Here is a 23,003-nt window from a genome sequence, read left to right on the forward strand (position 1 = left end):
TTTGTTAATATGGTGTATCACATTGATTTGCATATATTGAAGAATCCTTGCATCCCTGGGATTAATCCCACTTGATCATGGTGTATGATCCTTTTAATGTGTTGTTGGATTCTGTTTGCTAGTATTTTGTTTAGGATCTTTGCATCTATATTCATCAGTGATATTGGTCTGTAATTTTCTTTTTTTGTAGTATCTTTGTCTGGTTTTGGTATCATGGTGATGGTGGCCTCATAGAATGAGTTTGGGAGTGTTCCTTTCTTTGCAACTTTTTGGAAGAGTTTGAGAAGGATGGCTGTTAGCTCTTCTCTAAATGTTTGATAGAATTCACCTGTGATGCCATCTGGTCCTGGACTTTTGTTTGTTGGAAGATTTTTAATCACAGTTTCAATTTCATTACTTGTGATTGGTCTTTTCATATTTTCTATTTCTTCCTGGTTCACTCTTGGAAGGTTATACCTTTCTAAGAATTTGTCCATTTCTTCCAGGTTGTCCATTTTATTGGCATAGGGTTGCTTTTAGTAGTGTCTTAAGATGCTTTGTATTTCTGCGGTGTCTGTTGTAACTTCTCCTTTTTGATTTCTAATTTTATTGATTTGAGTCCTCTCCCTCTTTTTCTTGATGAGTCTGGCTAATGGTTTATCAATTTTGTTTATCTTCTCAAAGAATCAGCTTTTAGTTTTATTGATCTTTGCTATTGTTTTCTTTGTTTGTAGTTCAGTTATTTCTGCTCTGATCTTTATGATTTCTTTCCTTCTGCTAACTTTGGGTTTTGTTTGCTCTTCTTTCTCTAGTTCCTTTAGGTGTAAGGTTAGATTGTTCATTTGAGATTTTTCTTGTTTCTTGAGGTAGGCTTGTATAGCTATAAACTTCCCTCTTAGGACTGCTTTTGCTGCATCCCTTAGGTTTTGGATCGTTGTGCTTTCATTGTCATTTGTCTCTAGGTATTTTTTTATTTCCTCTTTGAATTTTTCAGTGATCTCTTGGTTATTTAGTAACGTATTGTTTAGCCTCCATGTGTTTGTGGTTTTTATGGTTTTTTCCCCATAATTCATTTCTAATCTCATAGCATTGTGGTCAGAAAAGATGCTTGATATGATTTCAATTTTCTTAAATTTACTGAGGCTTGATTTGTGACCCAAGATGTGATCTATCCTGGAGAATGTTCCGTGTGCACTTGAGAAGAAAGTGTAATCTGCTGGTTTTGGATTGAATGTCCTATAAATATCAATAAAATCTATCTGGTCTATTGTGTCATTTACAGCTTCTGTTTCCTTATTTATTTTATTTTGTATAATGTGTCCATTGGTGTAAGTGAGGTTTTAAAGTCCCCCACTATTATTGTGTTACTGTTGATTTTCTCTTTTAGAGCTGTTAGCAGGTGCCTTACGTATTGAGGTGCTCCTATGTTGGGTGCATATATATTTATAATTGTCATATCTTCTTCTTGGGTTGATCCTTTGATTATTATGTAGTGTCCTTCCTTGTCTCCTGTACCATTCTTTATTTGAAAGTCTATTTTATCTTATATGAGTATTGCTACTCCAGCTTTCTTTTGATTTCCATTTGCATGGAATATCTTTTTCCATCCCCTCACTTTCAGTCTGTATGTGTCCCTAGGTCTGAAGTGGGTCTCTTGCAGTCAACATATATGGGTCTTGTTTTTGTATCCATTCAGCAAGTCTGTGTCTTTTGGTTGGAGCATTTAATCCATTCACATTTAAGGTAATTATTGATATGTATGTTTCTATGACCATTTTCTTAATTGTTTTGGGTGTGTTTTTGTAGGTCCTTTTGTTCTCTTGTGTTTCCCACTTAGAGAAGTTCCTTTAGCATTTGTTGTAGAGCTGGTTTGGTGGTGCTGAATTCTCTTAGCTTTTGCTTGTCTCTGAAGCTTTTGATTTCTCCATCGAATGTGAATGAGATCCTTGCCGGGTAGAGTAATATTGGTTGTAGGTTCTTTCCTTTCATCACTTTAAGTATATCACGCCACTCCCTTCTGACTTGTAGAGTTTCTGCTGAGAAATCAGCTGTTAACCTTATGGGAGTTCCCTTGTATTTTGTTTGTCATTTTTCCCTTGCTGCTTTTAATAAATTTTTTTGGTCTTTAATTTTTGCCTATTTGATTACTATGTGTCTTGGCGTGTTTCTTCTTGGGTTTATCCTGTATGGGACTCTCTGTGCTTCCTTGACTTGGGTGCCTATTTCCTTTCACATGTTAGGGAAGTTTTCGACTATAACCTCTTCAAATATTTTCTTGGGTCCTTTCTCTCTCTCTCTCTCTCCCCTTCTGGGACCCCTATAATCCGAATGTTGTTGCATTTAATGTTGTCCCAGAGGTCTCTTAGGCTGTCTTCATTTCTTTTCATTCTTTTTTCTTTATTCTGTTCCACAGCAGTGAATTCCACCATTATGTCTTCTAGGTCACTTAGCTGTTCTTCTGCCTCAGTTATTCTGTTATTGATTCCTTCTAGTGTAGTTTTCATTTCAGTTATTGTATTGTTTATCTCTGTTTGTTCTTTAATTCCTCTAGGTCTTTGTCAAACATTTCTTGCATCTTCTCCATCTTTGCCTCCATTCTTTTTCCAAGGTCCTGGATCATCTTCACTATTGTTATTCTGAATTCTTTTTCTGGAAGGTTGCCTATCTCCACTTCATTTAGTTGTTTTTCTGGGGTTTTATCTTGTTCCTTCATCTGGTACATAGCCCTCTGTGTTTTCATCTTGTCTATCTTTCTGTGAATGTGGTTTTTGTTCCACAGGCTGCAGGATTGTAGTTCTTCTTGCTTCTGCTGTCTGCCCTCTTGTCTGGAGTTGCACATTTTTAATATTTGCTACCAACTCTTCTTACTAAAATAAATAAGATATGATAGATAAAAATAGCTGACCTTGTATAGTATTTCTTTTGTGTTAGATGCTGTTCAGTGTGCTTTCTGTATATTAACTCAGAATTTCCTATGTTAACTAATATATGAACTCATCTGTTAACTAATCCTCAGAAGAATCCTATGAGTTAGCTTTTACTATTACTGCTATTTTACAGATGAAGAAACTGAAGTGTAGATAGATTAAGTAGCCTGCCTAAGGTTACATAGCTGGTTAGCTAAGAAACCCAGGCTGCCTGGCACTGGGGTTCATGCTCTTACCCCCAAAGCCATATGCTTTGTTTCATTGTCAGTTTTGCTGTTAATTTCTCATTCATTGCTTTTTAATCAAAGAACATTTGTATAATTTCCCTTTTAAGATTCTCATTGAGGAGTCCTGTTGTGGTGGACTCTTATAAACTTTCCTCATGCGTTTGAAAAGAATGTCTGTACCTTCTTTATGGGATAGTGTGCGTGCATATCTTTTACATTGAATTTATTAATTGTGCTATTCAACTCTTCTTATTCATGTTAAGCTTTCATTTGCTTATACAAGCAGTTCTTTAGAGACATTTAAAATTATCCACCTATGATCATATATTTGTCCATTTCTCCTAGTAATTCTGCCAACTTTTGTTTTATAGTTTTCAGGTTACTATGTAGATACCTGTGCAGGATTGTTACAGCTTTAAATGCATCATTATTTGTATCTATATCTCAATTCAAGCTTTTTGCCTTAAACTCTATTCCAATTAATATTTTATGTCAGCTCTCTTTTCATGATAATTTGATATCTAGGCTTCTGTCATTTGGTTTTATGTGTATCTTTTGTAAATAACTGAATGCCTGCATTTCATTTTTTGTCCCAGTTTCAAAATCTCCAACTGTTTACAATTATTATAATTCATAATATATTCCACCTTATCATTACTATCTCCGTTTTTCTATTTAATAGGATTTTTTCCATCTTTTACTTTTCCCTTTGTGACTTTTATTGGTGAAAGTTTTCTCTGGTATATTTTTATTTATTCTCCTATTTTAAGAGTAATACATAGTGTTCATCCTTAAGCTATAAATATTTAATATTATTAATGGTTTACCATATTCTTTTCCACTCATTTTTTTTGGATAGTATAATGATTCCATATATACCCATCATTCAGCTATGAAAATTACCACCATTATCAACATTTTGCCAGTACTGTTTTATCCATCCCGCCTGCTATTTGCACTGAATTGTTTTATTTTTTTCCTTTTTTTTTTGAATTTCATTTTATTTTTTCCACTCATTCTTAATTTTTATAATTTTATAACATAGTCTCTTTTTAGTCAATATCCTTGTTTGAACAGACGAGGACCTTAGTACAGTTTAACTTCTTTCTAAATTCCTTCTCCAATATCCTTGTTGTGCTCTAGTGTTTAAGCTTTACATCATTTTCTAGCTCTTCTCCCAGGTTAATTGTAACCAGAACTCAAAATTTATCTCTGTTTACCAAAACATATCTCTGATTTTCTTGCTCATCATTGCTACTTGCCTGACATGTTTTCCTCTGCGATCTTTTTTCATCTTGTTAAAACATATTCATTGGCAGTTCTTTCAGTGATAATTTAGAGATTGGAAACTCTTAGTCTTTTGCAGAAATAGAAAATTCTAAGCCCAATTTCTTTAATTTAGATTTTCCTTAAAAGAATGGTCATAGATTTTAAGCCTTTATTGAGTTTAATTAGAAATTTTGAGAATGAGAAGATAGTTACCATGGTCTTTGGAATGGTAGATCTCTGATCAAATCATAGATCACAGAAATAACAGGTTAGCAAATTTTAACTGGTGAGTTACTACAAAATTGTATTAAATTTTTTAGTTTTTTTATCTTATCATCATAAAGTTGAGTATCTTTAAGTTTGTTTGCTAAAGACAAAGAAACTTGGCAGCTTGACTTGTAAGCTAGAGACCAAACATGTTTGTTTTAAAAAACTGTATTTGTTAAAATATTTGCTTCATCAAACTGTTCACCTGAAGTTGTAAACTATGTTTGTAATAGGAAAAAAATGTGAAATGAAACCATTATGTAGGATTTCACTGAATTTTTGTAATCTCAATTATATATCAGTGGTTTGAGTACTTCTGTTGGAAAGTATTAATATCCTTTTTGGCTGAATGTCTTTATTTTGTTTTGCTCTTAAATGGGGGTAGAATTCTATAGCAACATTAACTTTACCTAAATATTTTGAAAATTATTCGTTTGTATAATAATAATCTTTTTTTGCTGAGAGGAAATATGCCATCATTCTAACTGATTTTTTTAGAAGATATATCTTTTTTTCATGACAAATCTTAAACGTTTTTAATCCTTCATGTTCTTCAGTGTCATTGTGATTTATTTAGGTGTAGACTTCTTTTCACTCTCTTTCTCAAGACTAAGTATATATCTTCAATTTGAAGATTCATGTCTTACTTCAGTTCCAAAAGTTCTTAGTTATTATTTCTTGAATATTTCCTCTAACCTATTCTTTCCTTCTGGCACTCATATTAGACTTATTTTGGAAGTCTTCATGCCTTACATCTCTTTATTTCTCTGAGCTACATTCTAGATGATTTCTTCAGATGTTCCTTTCATTTCTCTAATTCTCTCTTTGTTGTGCCTAAGCTACTGTTTAATCTATCTAGAGGATTTATTTTATCCTAAAGCCTGTCTATTTTCCAATTCACTGCTCTTATTTTGTGATTCCTTCTCTTATCACTTTGAACATTTTAAGCTACATATTTTAAAAAGTGTTTTAGATCATATTTCCTCTAATTACTTAGGTGTCAATTCCACATTTCTTGCATCTGTGGACTCTCTCCTATCTGAAATTCTTTATTTGTTTTATAATTTTTGTTTATGAGACCATCTTCAGTGGGAAATATGTTCTCTGGAAAGCTATCACGTGCCATTGGTTATGGAGACCTCTCTATAAGGTGTTATGATGAACTCTGCTTACGTGCAATGAGGGCCATAGGTTCTGAATCTTTCTTTTGTCTTACACTCAGTTTGCCAGCTTGAGATGCTTATGCAATATGAATAATGTGATTTCAGGCCCCTACATTTTTGCTTGGTATATCTTCAAGCTCTGCTTTCTTGAAGTTGATTCTGTTTCTATTCACAGCCTGGGGTGGGTATTTTTCCATCTACTGAGATCTTGACTATCTGGTGGAGATTTTCTAGTCCTTGTGCATAAATAGAGTAGAGCTTTCCTAGTTCAGGGCTGTAAACATGTCCCCATGAGATCTTAACATCCTAAGCCCTAAGACATACATCTATTACACATCCAACCACCTATCCCTTTCTTCTCATTATAGCTTCACCTTCTGCTCTATTACTCTGAGATCGCTCTTTTTGATAGCTGGTGAGATCCATTTCTTTCTTCTGAGTTTAGTCATGCAGTAGCAATTTGTGACACAAAAATCATTTTCCAAGTTAAATTGTACACATTAAATGATGCAATTATGATGACATCAGAAACCATAGGAAAAGAACTTTGCAAAGCTGTTTTGAACCCCAATGATGGCATCTGATTCTGCTGCTGTGCTAAGCAAATCTATAGTACCTAGTTTTTCTGTGACAGAGTTGTGTTAGTGGTAAGTGAACATTCTCACTGACGTGATATAATTGAAGTTCCACCTGTCTCACTTTGAAATTCAAAGTTTTCAAAGTATTTCAAAATAGAACTGATAGTTGCATAGTCATCTGTACTATTGAAAATATAGCTTGGATAGCATGATAGGCAATGAAAGGCAAATTACAGAAATAACTGTGTTGAAAAGGTACTAATGCAGCATGAATGAAAGTGTAGAACATTCCTAGTGCCAGCACAACAGGATTTGGCATCAATTGACATGTCAAAACATTTTAGACCTATACTGAAACGGACTTTTTTTTCCTCATTTATTCTGGTGAGAGTGACTCCTGACAGTTTCACATTAACAAGAATTAACATATGAAAAACTTTACATGGATGACAGATAAGAAAAGCCATGACACATGATTTAGCAGCAATTAGATTTGTGTTTCCTGTTTTATTCATGCTGCTGCTCAACAAGCTAGAACAAATGTACTCACATAATTTTGAAGCCAAAAAAAATCTTGTGGCTAAATTCTACATCAACATCTCTACCCATGTACTCTAAATAAGAGGTTTTAAAAGCAATCTGTTTGAATATCTCTGGTGCTGAATATTTCAGGGGTTTTTTTCCCATCTTTTAAAAACATAAAGAAAAAAACAAAAACAAAAAAACAGCAGAGTTAGGAGCAATATTCTCCTTGCAAAGAAAATTATTGTATTGCTTACTTTTCATCTCTGCCAACAAAGATCTCCAATGGTGTGTTTCTATGACTTTGGGATTGGAGGAGGTGTATATTACTATTTAAAATATCAATTCCTATGCACTGACTCCTGGAATTCTGATTCTCTTGATCTGTATTGGAGTCCAGTAATCTGCATTTTAATAACACCCCCTCCACATGATTCCTATGCATACTAAAATTTGAGAACCATTGATACAGAGGCTAAATTAAGGGCCCGGTAGTAAATACACCAAGAAAGGTATTCAGAGTAATGGATTTCTGTGGAAGTTGGTCATTTTCTTTGATTACTGCCAGGCCATGCTAATTTATAGAAGAACTACTGATACTAACAACTCTGTAAACAGTTCATCCAAGCTACATATAGTAAAGGCAAGTGGAATTGAAAATATATCATCCTGCGGTTTGGAATTCATACACTAGATCTGCTGGATTAAATTAAGAAAAGACCAAGAAGAGTTTTCAAAAAGAAATGGCACCAGAGAAGTGATTAAAATGTGAACAAATATAAAGAAGAATTTTCAACCCATAAGGATTTCGATAATGGAGCAACTCTAATATATCTGATGGGAATAGCTTACAATTTTCTGATGGATTAGGTAAGAAATACACAAACTACTAGAATTTGTAATTCAAGTAAACTGATCACTAGAATATCATTGGTAGAAATAAACCATAAAATAAATGGCTAAAATTACACAAAATCAAATTTATTATTCATGGCAGCATTAATATTAGTTGGTTGAGCAGTCTTAAAAATGTAACTTGTTAAGTAAGCCAACTTTTCAACTTTATGTTATTAAGATAAACCATGGACTCATTTTCACTTTTTAATTGAAAAAAACAATGTTGCTATATTATTACTTTTTAGTATCTTTTTTTAAAAAAAAATACGTGCAGTTATTTATTTATTTATTTATTTATTTATTTATTTATTTATTTATTTTATTTATTTTTGGCTGTGTTGGGTCTTCGTTTCCGTGCGAGGGCTTTCTCCAGTTGCGGCAAGCGGGGGCCACTCTTCATCATGGTGCGCGGGCCTCTCACTATCGCGGCCTCTCTTGTTGCAGAGCACAGGCTCCAGACGTGCAGGCTCAGTAGCTGTGGCTCACGGGCCCAGTTGCTCCACGGCACGTGGGATCCTCCCAGACCAGGGCTCGAACCCGCGTCCCCTGCATTGGCAGGCAGACTCTCAACCACTGCGCCACCAGGGAAGCCCTATTACTTTTTAATAATTATTTTTCATATAGAAAACAGTTATCCAGTTCTCGGTTTGAAGCTTGATGAGCACCTATGCTTCTCTGTACTACCATATCAGTAAAACAAGTTTTTAAAGTCTTCTTATTTTTTTACTTCTTAATTACTTGTTATTTTATCACATATTTGTCTAAAACAAAACATTTCAGACTACTGTAATTTTTATTTTGTTTTCTTTTAATAAATGTTAACATTTGTGCCAACCCATATGACAGACTGAGAAAATCATGAAGCAAATTTTTGAGGTAAGGAGAACCCAAATACAGTGCACAGTAGCTCTGATGTGGGCTACGCCCATCAGAAATTTTGTGTCATAAATTTTACACATATATGTAAACATTGCACTTTAAAAAAATCAGTACCAAGGATACCAAAAACTCTTTAAAATGTCTTCAGTCGTTTTACCGTAAAGCAGTTCACAAATTTATGTTGTCACAAACATTGTCCATAAATTCAATAAAAACAGAATATTCAACAACAGAATTCTCTGGTTTCATCCAATTTTAAGGTTAAACAAAATTGAGTTGCATTCAATCTTTCAATCATTTGTTTAATATTAAAATGTAACTTGTTTTATAAAGACACCTACTTCAGCTTGGCTTCAGCTTTTGGTTGCATGAACAATTCAGGGCTTCATAAAATATTCTCTAGTTATATCCAGTTTACCCTCTAAGATGATTCTAAAATTGACTTTGAAGGAAACTTTGAACAATTTTAATTTGGTCCTGTGATTGGGTTCTCCATTCTACCTACTTAAGACATCTCTCTTTGAAGTTGCAAAATAGACTGATGATTTTCTTTCAAATGTGTAAGATAGTTTTTAAATATACTTTAACACTGATGATTTCACGCTTTATATCTTGGGGGTTTCTCACCAATGAAACACCACTATTTTGGATCACTTGCAGCTTCACAACAATAAACTGATCTTTAATTAAGCGTCTAATTATCTCTGAAAATTTGTAGATCTGCTGCTCCTGTTTGCCACTACTGGTCCATTATGTGTGGATGAGAGCCTGCTCTCAGCTGCTTTACTTTCAAGTTCAGTTCAGGGGACCTAAAGGACAATTACTTTATTTCGACACGCTTCATGATTTTTGGTTGTTCTGAATTTATCTCACCATGAACATTTTCTCTATAAGCATATGAGTAAGATTTCTTATTTTAAGTAAATGAAGAACAATGTTTTAAAAAATGGAATTTTCAGTTATTTGTGTTATTTGGGAACTTATTACAGAACAATGGAGCTGTGTATATAGAATAGGAGAAAACATTTGGTATAGCTCAACTCTGGCAGACAGTGAAACTGATTTATGGAAGCCAGTGGTTTATGTAATCAAAAGATTTAAATTGCCACAAATTTATGAAGTTATAAACTAATTTTTCAGAAAAGCTCTCTGTGCAGGACTCCTGAATACATCTAGGAAACACGCTTTCCAGCATAGCCATATGGGTTACTGGCTGTAATGTTAAAATCCAGATCCTCCCAAGCTTTAAAAAACAGTGTCATATTTTTCTGTCGCTCTCTGCATGTGCAAATTTTTGTCTTTGAACTTTCATTTCTTAAAGAATGAGTTGTACTGTATGGAAAAGTGAGACAACATAATGTCTTATGAAAACTCTAAAGGAGAAAAAATTCAGAACTTTCTACTTTAATCTTGGAGTAAATTTCATAGTTTAGGAAGATGGTCAATAATGCTTAAGCTAACAATGACATGTATTGATTAGCTTTATTTTAAAAAGTCTAGGGACAGAGTTGGAACTCCAAACATGACTCAAATCAGGGCCTCAAAAACTGTCATCAGGAGTTAGAATCTCTTCCATGCTTCTCATTTCTTCTCTCTGTTGTAATTTCATTCTCAGGCAGGCTATTGTCTTGTGGTGGCATTGACGACCTTTAGAAAAATCTAAGATTTCATTCTGCTAATTTAGCAATGCAATCTGAAAAAGAGAACTTTTCCTCCCAGACAATTCCCGTAAAAATCCCAGGGCTGATTTTTATTGGTCTGGATTAGATAGCATGCCTGCCTCTCAGTTAATAGCTAGTATTGGATGATGGAATGCTCTGATTGCCCCTGGGGTTAGAGGTGAGGTAAGTACACCTAAACCAGGTACAATGAAGGTGAAGGAGGATGATATTCCAAAGCAAAATTGAGGTGCTGTTTTCAGAAGGGGCATGGATGATGGCAAGGCAAACAAATGAATTGTTACTGCATTTTACTACATACCATATATTTCCCTAGCCATGCAAACACAAACCGTCTGAAGGATAAATCAATTTTGATCAGGTGTGAGAAGCACCTGAACGTGTGCTCACTCAGAGAAGGCTGCTTAGTCCCTCAAGCAAATGGACTTCAGTCTATCCAAGGCACCAATCTGTAGACACACGTTTTTGTCCAGTCCACCTAGACAGGCCTGAACCCTGATGGTAACATGTGTTAGGCTCAAGCTGGGGACCCTACTATATACCAAGTTTGACTCATCTTTCTTATTGACTTCCTTTTGCTTAATGGCCCCTTTTTTTCTATTAAATGCTTTGTTAATTCCTAAGTAAGTTGTTGCTGCTCAAAGGTCTGCAGTTTGGCATAATTTATTGCCTAATACAGACTGCTGAAGGAAGCCAAACTTTTTTTCTGCTGCACCACTTAAAGACTTTTGACCCTCAGAGAGTAAAAATAAGAGGAGGGGAATAAATCATGATGAAAGAAAGAAGAATTGGGACTCTTCACGTTAAGACGGTAAGTCGATAATATTTGGAAGAAATCCATCTTAGAGTGATTATGATTTTAGGAAGGAAAATATAATCATGAGGTTTTCTGTCCATTTATAGTTTGATAAAGAAAAGAACAAACACGATGATAACAAGTCTGTCTGAGAGAACTCGAAAGCCCAGTATCGTGGGTCCTTGGAAATATGTCCTTGACACCCCTGTTAAAATTTAGACTGAGAAATAAGGGTCGTCATAACCCCCAGCCCTCAAGGTCTTGAGTGTCTAATATAATCAGAATACTTCAAGTGCCTAATAATAATAATTAAGGTTTAGGTTGAGATACAAGGGTTATGATCATTTCAAGACACAGTCAGTTTTATTTGAATGCTTGTTTTGAAAATGTGCATTTATTCCAACATAAAGGAACAGTTTGAGCATAATAGGAGTTCTGTGTTTGCTTACACATTATTTCACTTGAGAGAAGCACCAGATGAATGCACAAAGCTGTTGAGCTGAGCTTAGTAGACTACACCAAACACACACATGCCCAAATCGCAAATGTATGCCAGCTACCTTGGTTCAGGTTGGTGTTAAGAGCATCTGCTGTTACAACTTTCTATCCAGTTTCTATAATCCTTCCCCTATCATTTCACAAGCAAACTTCAGGTATTTTCTGAGATAAAGTACCCTACATACTGAACTATTTACATATTTTATTATTTCTTTGTGTATTTTTAATCATTTAAAATGTACAATAAGGCTATGCTATTGTTTTTATTGTTTCTTTTTTATTGAAGTATAATTAACTTAGAATATTATATTGGCTTCAGGTGTGCAACACAGTGATTTGATATTTTTGTACATTATGAAATGATCACTGTGATAAGTCTACTTACCATTTGTCACCATAAAAAGTAATTACAATATTATTAACTATATTCCCTATGCACATTACATCCCTGTGACATTTATTTTGTAACTGGAGGTTTGTACCTCTTAGTTCCCTTCCCCCCACAATGCCCATTCCCCCACCCGCCTCCCCTCTGGCAACCACTCATTTGTTCTCTGTATCTATGAGTCTGTTTCTGTTTTGTTATGTTTGTTGATTTGTTTTGTTTTTAAGATTCCACATAAAAGTGAAATCATATGATATTTGTCTTTCTCTATCTTAACTATTTCACTTAGCATAATACCCTCTAGGTCCATTCATGTTGTCACAGATGGCAAAATTTCATTCTTATTTATGGTTGAGTAATATTCCATTGTATATATATATACCACATCTTCTTTATCCATTCATCTATCCATGATCACTTAGGTTACTTCCATATCTTGGCTCTTGTACATAATGCTGCAGTGAACGTCAGAGTTCATATATGATTTCCAATTAGTGTTTTCATTTTCTTTGGATAAATACCCAGAAGTGGAATTTCTGGATCATATCGTAGTTCTACTGTAAAATTTTGAGGAACCTCTATACTGTTTTCAATAGTGGCTGCACCAATTTACATTCCCACCAACAGTGCACAAGGGTACCCTTTTTTCCACTTCCTCGCCAACACTTGTTATTTGTTTTCTTTTTGATGGTAGCTATTCTGACAGGTGTGAGGTGATATCTCATTGTGGTTTTGATTTGCTTTTCCCTGAAGATTAATGATGTTGAGCATCTTTTCATGTGCCTGTTTGGCCATCTGTGTGTCTTCTTTGGAAAAATGCCTATTTAGGTCCTCTGCCCATTTTTAATCTAATTCTTTTTTTTTTTGCTATTGAGTTGTATGTGTTCTTTATATATGTTGGATATCAACCCCTTATCAGACATATCATTTACAAGTGTCTTCTCCCATTCAGTAGATTACCTTTTTGTTTTGTTAATGGTTTCCTTCCCTGTGCAAAAGCCTTTTGGTTTGATGTAGTCCCATTTGTTTATTTTTTCTTCTGTTGCTTTGCCTGAAGAGACAGATCCAAAAAAAAAAAAAAAAAATACTGCCAAGATTGATGTCAAAGAGTATGCTGCCTATATTTTCTTCTAGGAGTTTTATGATTTTAGGTCTTACATTAAAGCATTTAATCCATTTTTAGTTTATTTTTGTTTATGGTGTAAGAAAAATCGTTTCATTCTTTTTCAGGTAATGCTCTAGTTTTCTCAACACCATTTATTGAAGAGACTGTCTTTTCCCCATAGGGTACTCTTGCCTCCTTTGTCATAGATTAACTGACCAATAAATGTAGGTTTATTTCTGGGTGCTCTATTCTGTTCCATTGATCTATGTGTCTATTTTTGTGCCAGTACAATACTATTTTGATCACTATAGCTTTGTAGTATAGTTTGAAACCAGAGAATGTGATGCTTCAAGTCTTGTTCTTTCTCAAGAACACTTTGGCTATTTGGGGTCTTTTGTGGTTCATACAAATTTTAGGATTATTTGTTCTAGTTCTGTGAAAAATGCCATGGGTATTTTGATAGGGGTTGCATTGAATCTGTAAATTGCTTTGGGTAGTATGGACATTTTAACAATAATTCTTCCAACCAATGAGCAAAAAATATCTTTCCATTTGTTTGTATCTTATTCAATTTTTTTTCATTAGTATCTTATAGTTTTCAGAGTACAAGTCTTTCAACTCCTTGGTTAAATTTCTTCCTAGGTATATTGTTCTTCTTGAGGCAATTGTAAGTAGGATTGTTTTCCTAATTTCTCTTTCTGATAATTTGTTATTAGTGTATAGAAATACAACAGATTTCTTCATATTAATTTTGTATCCTACAACTTTAATGAATTCATTTATTAGTTCTAATTGTTTTTTGGTGAAGTTTTTAGGTTTTTCTATATAGAATATCATGCCATCTGCAAATAGTGACAGTTTTACTTCTTTCCTTCCATTTCAGATGGATTTATTTCTTTTTCTTGTCTGATTGTTATGGCTAGGACATCCAGTACCACGTGAGTAAAAGTGGTGAGAGTGGGCATTCTTGTCTTGTTCCTGATCTCAGAGGAAAAGTTTTCAGCATTTCACCATTGAGTATGATGTTAGTTGTGGGCTTGTCATATACAGTCTTTATTATGTTTAGTTGTGTTCCCTCTATACCAACTTTGTTGAGAGTTTTTATCACATCTTGATGTTGACTTTCATCAAATGTTTTTTCTGCATCTATGGACATGATCATATGATTTTTATCCTTTGTTTTGTTAATGTGGTGTTTCACAATAACTGATATACAGATATTGAATCATCCTTGCATCCCTGGAATAAATTCCACTTGATCATGGTGTATGATCCTTTTTATATATTGTTGAATTTGGTTTGCTGATATTTTGTTGAGGGTTTTTGCATCTATATTCACCAGGGATATTGGCCTGTAATTTTTCTTTTGAATTTTATTTATTTATTTTTTATACAGCAGGTTCTTGTTAGTTATCTATTTTATATATATTAGTGTATATATGTCAATCCCAATCTCCCAGTTCATCCCACCACCACCACCCCGCCAGCCTGTAATGTTCTTTCTTTCTCTTTTTCTTTCCTTCTTTCTTTCTTTCTTCCTTCCTTCCTTCCTTTCTTTCTTTTTCTTTCTTTCTTTCTTTCTTTCTTTCTTTCTTTCTTTCTTTCTTTCTTTCTTTCTTTCTTTCTTTCTTTCTTCCTTCCTTCCTTCCTTCCTTCCTTCCTTTCCTTCCTTCCTTCCTTCCTTTCTTCCTCTTTCTTTCTTTCTTTCTTTCTCTCTCTCTCTCTTTTTCTTTCTTTCTTTCTTTCTTTCTTTCTTTCTTTCTTTCTTTCTTTCTTTCTTTCTTCCTTTTTGTGTGTCTTTGTCTGATTTTTGTATCAGGGTAATTCTGGCCTCATAGATTGAGTTTGAAAGCACTCCCTCCTCTACAATTTTTTGGAATAGTTGTAGAAGGGTAGGTATTAACTCTTCTTTAAATGTTTGGTAGAATTTTCCTGTGAATCTATCTGATCCTAGAATTTGTTGGGAGGTTTTGATTACTGATTCAGTATCATTACTACTAATCGTCTGTTCATATTTTCTATTTCTTCCTGATTTAATCTTTGAAAACTGTATGTTTCTAGGAATTTATTCATTTCTTCTAGCCTGTCCAATTTGTTGCTTTATAGTTGTTTGTAGTAGTCTCTTGTGATTGTTTATATTTTTGTGGTATAAGTTGTAACTTCTCTTTCATTTCTGATTTTATTTGTTTGGGCTCTTTTTTTTTCTTGATGAGTCTGGCTAAAGGTTTACCAATTTTGTTTATCTTTTCAAAAAACCAGCCCTTAATTTCGTTGATCTTTTCTATTTTTTTTTTTTTGTTTGTTTCTATTGCTATTATTTTCACTTTGATCTTTATTATTCCATTCCTTATGCTAACTTTGGGCTTTGCTTGTTCTTCATTTTCTAGTTCCTTTAGGTGTAAAGTTAGATTGCTTGTTTGAAATTTTTCTTGTTTCTTGAGTAAACCTGTATTGCTCTGATATTGCCTCTTATAATTGCTTTTGCTGCGTCCTGTAGATTTTGCAAAGTTGTATTTCCATTTTCATTTGTCTCAAAGTAGTTTTTAAATTTCTTATTTGGTTTCTTTGTTGACCCATTGGTTGTTTAGTAGCATGTGGTTTAATCTCCATGTGTTTGTGTTTTTTCCAGTTTTTTCTTGTAATTGATTTCTAGTTTCACAATGTTTTGGTTGGAAAAGAAGCTTGATATGATATTAATCTTCTTAAATTTATTGAGATTTGTTTTGTGGCCTAACATGTGATCTATCCTGGAGAATGTTCCATGTGCACTTGAAAAGAAAGTGTATTCTGCAGTTTGGGGATGCAGTGTTCTGTATGCATCTGTTAAGCTCGTCTGCTCTAATGTGTCATTTAAGGCCAATGTTTCCTCATAGATTTTTTTGTCTGGTTGATCTATCCTTTGATGTAAGTGGGGCGTTAAAGTCCTTACTATCATTGCGTTACTGTTGATTTTTCCTTTATATCTGTTAATATTTGCTTTATATATTTACGTGCTCCTATGTTGGATGCATAATTATTTACAAATGTTACATCCTCTTCTTGGATTGATCCCTTTATGATTATGTAATGCCCTTCTTTGTCTTTTGCTGCAGCTTTTTTTTTTTAACTTTATTTTATCATATATGAGATTGCTGCCCCCAGCTCTCTTTTTGTTTTAATTTGTATGGAATATCTTTTTTCATCCCTTAACTTTAAGTCTGTGTGTGTTTAGATCTTGTAGGCAGCATATAGGTAGGTCTTGTTTTTTTATACATTCAGCCACTCTAAGTTTTTTGATTGGAGAATTTAGTACATTTATATTTAAAGTGATCATTAATAGGTATGTTCTTATTGCCATTTTGTTAATTGCTTTCTGACTGTTTTATAGCTTTTCTCTATTCCTTCTTCTTCTTTTTGTCTCTTCCCTTGTGGCTTGATGATTTTCTTTAGTGTTTCTTTTTTTTAATGTGTCACTGACAAAGTTTTTGAATATTATACCCTTAGCCTTAGTTATCCCATAAGACTTGTGGTTTTTATTGCTTAAATTTGCAGTGTGATAACTTTTTTAGGAAGGCGTATGTCATGTTATAAAAAAGAAAACTGATTGTATTAAGTATCGATAAGAATTTCAACAGGAGTTTCAAATGTTTAATAATTGTAAGTAAAATTTATTGAATGAGTACTGTGTTCTAAATATTTTACATACTTAGCCATCAAATTTAACTTAATCCTAAAATGACCATATGGGTTAGGTGTAATTATTATCCCCATTTTATAAGGGAGGCAACTGAGATTTAGAGGGGTTAAATATTTTATTCTGCATCACATAGCTAACAAACAGTTGGGACTCAAAACCCAGCCCTCCGAGATTTCAGATCCTGCTTTAGACAACATTAACCAAGTGACAGCCATGGTCAAAGTACTGTGCTAAGTGAAGTAGGCCTCAGAACTGGACAGCCTTGTGGTAAAATCCAGGTTCCACCACCTACTAGCTGCATATCACTGAACAAGTTACTTAAACTTTCTAAGTTTCAGTTTCCTGATCTGAAAAATGGAAGACAATCATAAAATAGCTAATATTCATTGAACACTCACTATTACCCTCCAAACAACTCTAGCAGATAAATATTATCCTTTTTCTACAAGTGACAAAAGTCAGGCTTAGAAAAGTTAAGAAACTTGGTCAAGGCAGCACAGCTGGTAGGGGGTGGAGCTGGGATTTAAGCCACAGACTTTTCAACTCCAAAGACTGGTATTTTTAACTGCTGTTCATCACAGTTCCCAATAAAACCTTCCTCCAGGCTGTCTTTGAGGACTGAAAGAGATGCTGTATAGAAGTAACTTAGCACTGTGCCCAGTCTATGGTATGAACTTAATGAATGAAGTCTATTATTATTATTATTATTGTTATTACCACCACTGGAACTTAGCCAAGGACAAAAATCATTATAACACAAGGCAGGATGTAAGCACTATTTGAGAGGTTAAAGAAAATAATAATCAAGGAGTTCAAAGGAAAGGAGAGATGATATTTGTAAATAACATAATCCTTCAAGGAGAAGGCCGGATTTGAAAAAAATTGCATAGGATCTTGGCAGACAGAGATGGAGGAGGGTAATACATGTGGAGGGAAAAGCAGAGACCCTAACACAGAGATAGGAATTGTGAGGTCTGTTCAGAGAGCAGAGGGCAGCTGGCGGCTGCCGCTGATGGTCTGAGTAGGGAGCCCTTGGAGGGTAGATGAGAAAGAGAGACCACCAGAGCCTCCCTGTGGAAGGCCTCACACTACTGGGAGGGGAGCCGTTGTTAAACAAGGTGCGCAACGGGGAGTCAGTTTTGTTTTTGAGCAGGGAGTTAACATAAGCAGGATTGAACACTGAGAAAACAAATCTGACAAAGATTGTAGCAGAGAGTGACTGAGGGCATGGGCAGGGCAGAGAGTCTGAGTCATTGGATGCTGCCCCTGCCAGCTTCCAGGTGAGTGTGGGTTCTCCTAAAGAATCTGAGATTCTTTTATGGCTTGAGTGGTTTGCAGTACAACAAGGCCCTCTGCAGGTCCTCTGATAACTAGACTCAGAGGAATTTAGATGAGGCAGGATCTTAAAATTAATCCAATCAAAGAACCATGGAGGCAGACTTTAAGGCCTATAGGAACCCTGAATGGGAAGCATAGTGACAGAAGCAGTCTGGGTGTCAAGGGAGCACTCCTTCTGATCAAAGCTATGTAAGAATACAGGGTCAGAGCTCTGTATCTCCTGTTTTTCTAGGATATCCCCTATATCTCCTATTTTTCTAGAATCTAGAAAAGCTGGATTTTTATACTAAAACATCTTGATTTCTAAATATGGGCTTGATGTAAAACAAACATCATGAAAGCCAAAGGAAATATGACTGTGGACTGGATCTGCCTTTTAGGCTGCACATTTTCAACATATGACTTTTGACCAGGAAGGGAGTGTGGAGGTCATCTCTAGAGTATAACTTCTTCACTTAACAGACAAGGATAGCCTGTCCAAAGGGCCCCAGCAAAGTTAGATAATCATACAGCCAGACTAGATCACAGGTCCTTGAAGTGTCCATCCATTGCAGATTTTTTTTAATGTTGCTTCCAGTTTTTGCCCCAAGCTGGACCACTACCATTGACTTTTTCTCTAAGGTATATATGGCACTAGGGTAGGATTGAGAGTGATGTGTTGGAAGGAGGTTGATGAGATTTTCCTATAGATGTGAACACCACTCACTCCTCATCTCATTACCAAACTGAACCAAGAGTGTCCCAGTTAGGATAACACTGGTGCCAGCAAACCCTTGTCCACAAACAGGGATCAAGTGTTCCCAAATGACCACCTCATTCTCTATGTCCTGAGGATAAACCAGGGTTCATTTACAGTCTAAAGTCTCTCCCCAGACTGTACATTCAACTGTCAACAGGCACTTGAAGCTTGTTCTGGCCCCACCCTAAGGAAGATATGCATATTTTAATAATCTGCAGATGACACCAGGGAATTTTTGTGGTTGACCCATGACAAAGGTCATTATTTTATATATTTTAAAGAAAAGAACTTTCTAAAATTTGTATACAAGTCTCTTGGGTATATCTCCAAGCTCATCAAGAAACCAACCCCAACACTAATATTTCTCATAAAATATTGGGAAGCATTATCATCTAGGGTTTAGATGAGGGACTTTGGCATTAGATCTATCTGGTTCATGTCTAGGCTCCGCCACGTAAAGGCTATGTGACCTTGAAAAAGTGAATTGCCTTCTCTAAGCCTCAGTTACATATAGGTGTGGATTAATTGAAACAAAGCTAACAGTGCTTTTCAAATATTATAAGTGCTTATAAATGATAGCTATATTACACTATTACTTCAACTTGCTTTGTGAAGGGACGTAATATTGAATCAATATTTTTGTGCAATTTAAAAAATCTATATGTGCCATTTTTTTCCAGAAAGATGGGAAGCCTAATTAACATTCTCTTAACACTGCTAGTTTGATACCTGCTTGGCTATGGTCTTAACGGAATTTCAATCTAAGTGACTTATGCTCCAATATTATCTGAGACATAAAAATTACAAAGAAAGGCCATGAAGCATAGAGATAAGACCCGATTAAACAATTCAGTTCTTGTTACCATATCATCGCATTCCTAATCTTTAGGAGATGCTTCTCTGGAAGCTGTGGGTGTTGTCCAAATCTATAACAGCCCTCATGTTTAGTTTTGGCAGAGGAGTGAAATGTCCAGATGGGACACATTTATTCATGTGGGTATTCTCAAGGAGTCTAGCCTTTGAATTCTTAGGATATTAACTACTTAGGCCCTTGTACTCTGAGTTGTGCATTCATTGAACATCTCACAGAAATTTGGAGCTGAATTTGGAAGATATGCTTCTGAATATGCTACTGACTAGAGCTGTGCCAAAAGGTTGGACAGAAATGTGGACTCATGCAGATTAGCAGTGCCAGGCTCACAAATTAAATTTCAACACTTCCAGTTCATCTTGGCAACTGCTAATATCCTGATGTCATGCAGTCATGATGTAAGCCAGAAAGAGTGGTATTTTGCAACAGAGAGATTCTGGTAACCCTTCCCATGAGTATGAGTTGTAGGATATCAATATTTATATCATACCGCAGAATGTGTTACAGTTTGTAAGACAGAGAAGTTAAGTGGTTTACTCATGTCCTCTGTGGCGAATCATCCTAAGTTCAACATCAAAAGGTTAAATTACTCATGTTTGCCTTGTTATTTCCTTGAGACATCTTTTTTTCAATTACATATAATGAATAGAAATCTTCTTGACGTCACCAAAATAGATGTTTCAAAATTAAGGGTTGTATTGTGCCAGGAAACACTAAAAGATGGACTGTGTTATGATTTCATCTACTTTCCAACATTATAAAAACATAATTATACAGAAAAGTAATTTGGAGAAAGAAGATACAATAACAAGCAGTTATAATTCCCTTTTTGTAAATTTACTCACTCAAGCGTGACTGAAGTTATAGTGTTTGCTCCCACCGCCATTATGCTCCAAAAGGCTAACTAATGACTCACTCATGAATATTGATGACCTAAGAATGTGTTCTCAAGGACTGAAGGGCAGACACAGGAAGGAGACAAAATGGGAAATAAAAGAAATTGATGAACCCCTTGGCCCGTTTGATTTAGTCAAAGATGCCAGAAACATGTTCTCGTTTCTTTCCTAAATGACCCACCTCACCTAATAGCTGAAAATGTAGTTCTGATGCCAGGGCTTCACTGGTAGGCTTTTTTCAGGGTCTTATTGCATATAGGAAAAAATAGAAAATGAAAAATTTGCAGAACATCTTATACTTATGCATTTTCCTACTTAAGGCCTGCTTACATATGTAAATATTGCCATAGGAATGCCAGGGATTCCTTCCTGGAAAATGAACTCTAGGAGTTTTTCACAAGATTCTTTTGTATGACGGACCATAAACAGATGGCTTCTCATGAGCTACACTCTAAATTTCCATATACATAGGGACTTCTCTGGTGGCGCAGTGGTTAAGAATTCGCCTGCCAATGCAGGGGATGCTGGTTCGAGCCCTGGCCCGGGAAGATCCCACATGCTGTGGATCAACTAAACCCCTGAGCCACAACTACTGAGCCTGCGCTCTAGAGCCCACGAGCCACAACTACTGAGCCCACGTGCCACAACTACTGAAGCCTGCACGCCTAGAGCCTGTGCTCCGCAACAAGAGAAGCCCGTGCACCGCAACGAAGAGTAGCCCCCGCTCGCCACAACTAGAGAAAGCCCCTGCGCAGCAACGAAGATCCAGCGCAGCCAAAAATAAATAAATAAATTTATAAAAATAAATAGATAAATAAATAAATTTCCATATATGTAGTCTCACTGGGTGGATTTTATAATGTTAATATATACTCTTCCACAGGTGAAAAAAATTGAATTTCTATTGGTTTTATGTTTTGGTTTACTTTTTGGTTTGGCATTCTGGGAATTTTAATTTGTTGATTAATATCAATTCAATTATGTTTACATTTTAGAAATATTTATAGACAGCAAATATTTATAACTTTTTAGGTTATCACCTCCCCAGACTCTACCCTTACTTCCTCTTCTTTTCATTGGGAGGCAGTCCTTAATTAAGCTTTAGTGTTTCTTCCTGGACTCTACCCAGCTTTTTAACACCTTTTTGAAATGCTCAGGAAAAGCCTAACTTTCTAGGTGCGGTCACTGGAGTCACTGGGAGGAACCTTCATCTCTCCACTCCTTGGTATGATGTAACCTCTGCATACTTTGTGAGGTCATGCAGAAAGTGCTGACCTGCAATTCATCTGCATTAAATTCCTTCTGAAGGAAAAACAGAGTAAGTGAAATGCCTTCTATTCAAAGGAAAGCAGAATGTAGTTTTGTTTAGAAGTGAATGAAAAGTCACAACTTAATATAAGAGAAAGGCTTGCTACTGGGCTACCACTGTAAGAATATTCATGTTTGATCTTTTTTTAACCCATCTCATGATCAAAATTATTTTGCTTATCTACACCACAATAGAAAAAAAGTCCACAGTCTTAGATTGAATCTAAAAGAAAAATGGAAGATATTATTATTTTTAATTTCATGTTTTACTTCCTTTAAAAACAAATTCTTAAATTATTATTTTACAAACCAAATAATAAAATATACACCTAAGATGATATCCAGTGGGGTGAGAGGTGAGGTCGGGGACAGAGATGGAGTTGAGAGGTGGAAAATTTTCTCTCTTCTGTCACAATCAAATTTTAGAGCTAGAAGGACCTTGTAGAAACTGATCAAAGCCCGAAGAAATTAAGGGACCTGAGCAAGACTATTCAAATTAGGTGGAAGAAATATGATTAGAGAGGAAGGACCCTAATTCTCAAATTGTTATTTCTACCAATATTCCGTTTTCTCTCCCTCTGTGCAAATCTTCTCTCCGGTACCCAGAAATGGTAAAGAAAATTTCCACCCACTGTTGGCTGGTGGAAAATTCTTATGTCATGTTCTTCAGTTTCTATTTCAGAGCCAATTGTAGAATTTTATTTGTTAGTAGAATTTTAGAATTTCAGTCCAAGTAGATAATCGCCAGGTAATTCCACTAACAATAGGAGAAAGTGATGAACATAAGCATTCGGGGACCAGTGAGTCCAACACAAAATTTTATAATCCATGCAGAAACAAAAACGTTTTGCCTTCTCAGGGCTCAGTATCCAGATAGCTTTCAGTCGTCAGAAACTCTTTAGCTTATTCCATATTTCACAGTGTTGTCACAAGTTGGGTATGATTATGTTTGCCTTGGACATTCCATTTCTTTTCTCTAGCTTAGACTTCAATCATAAGTTTGG

The 23,003-nt window shown here is 35.2% G+C and overlaps 1 long non-coding RNA gene across 1 annotated transcript in view; it reads left to right on the forward strand.

The window, feature by feature from the left end:
* Positions 1–23,003, forward strand: part of LOC137764114 (uncharacterized) — a 165,243-nt gene that overhangs the window by 96,288 nt on the left and 45,952 nt on the right. The gene's annotated exons all lie outside the window — the stretch shown is intronic.

The sequence above is a fragment of the Eschrichtius robustus genome, chromosome 4 (genome assembly GCF_028021215.1).
Source record: "Eschrichtius robustus isolate mEscRob2 chromosome 4, mEscRob2.pri, whole genome shotgun sequence".
NCBI classification, from domain to species: domain Eukaryota; kingdom Metazoa; phylum Chordata; class Mammalia; order Artiodactyla; family Eschrichtiidae; genus Eschrichtius; species Eschrichtius robustus.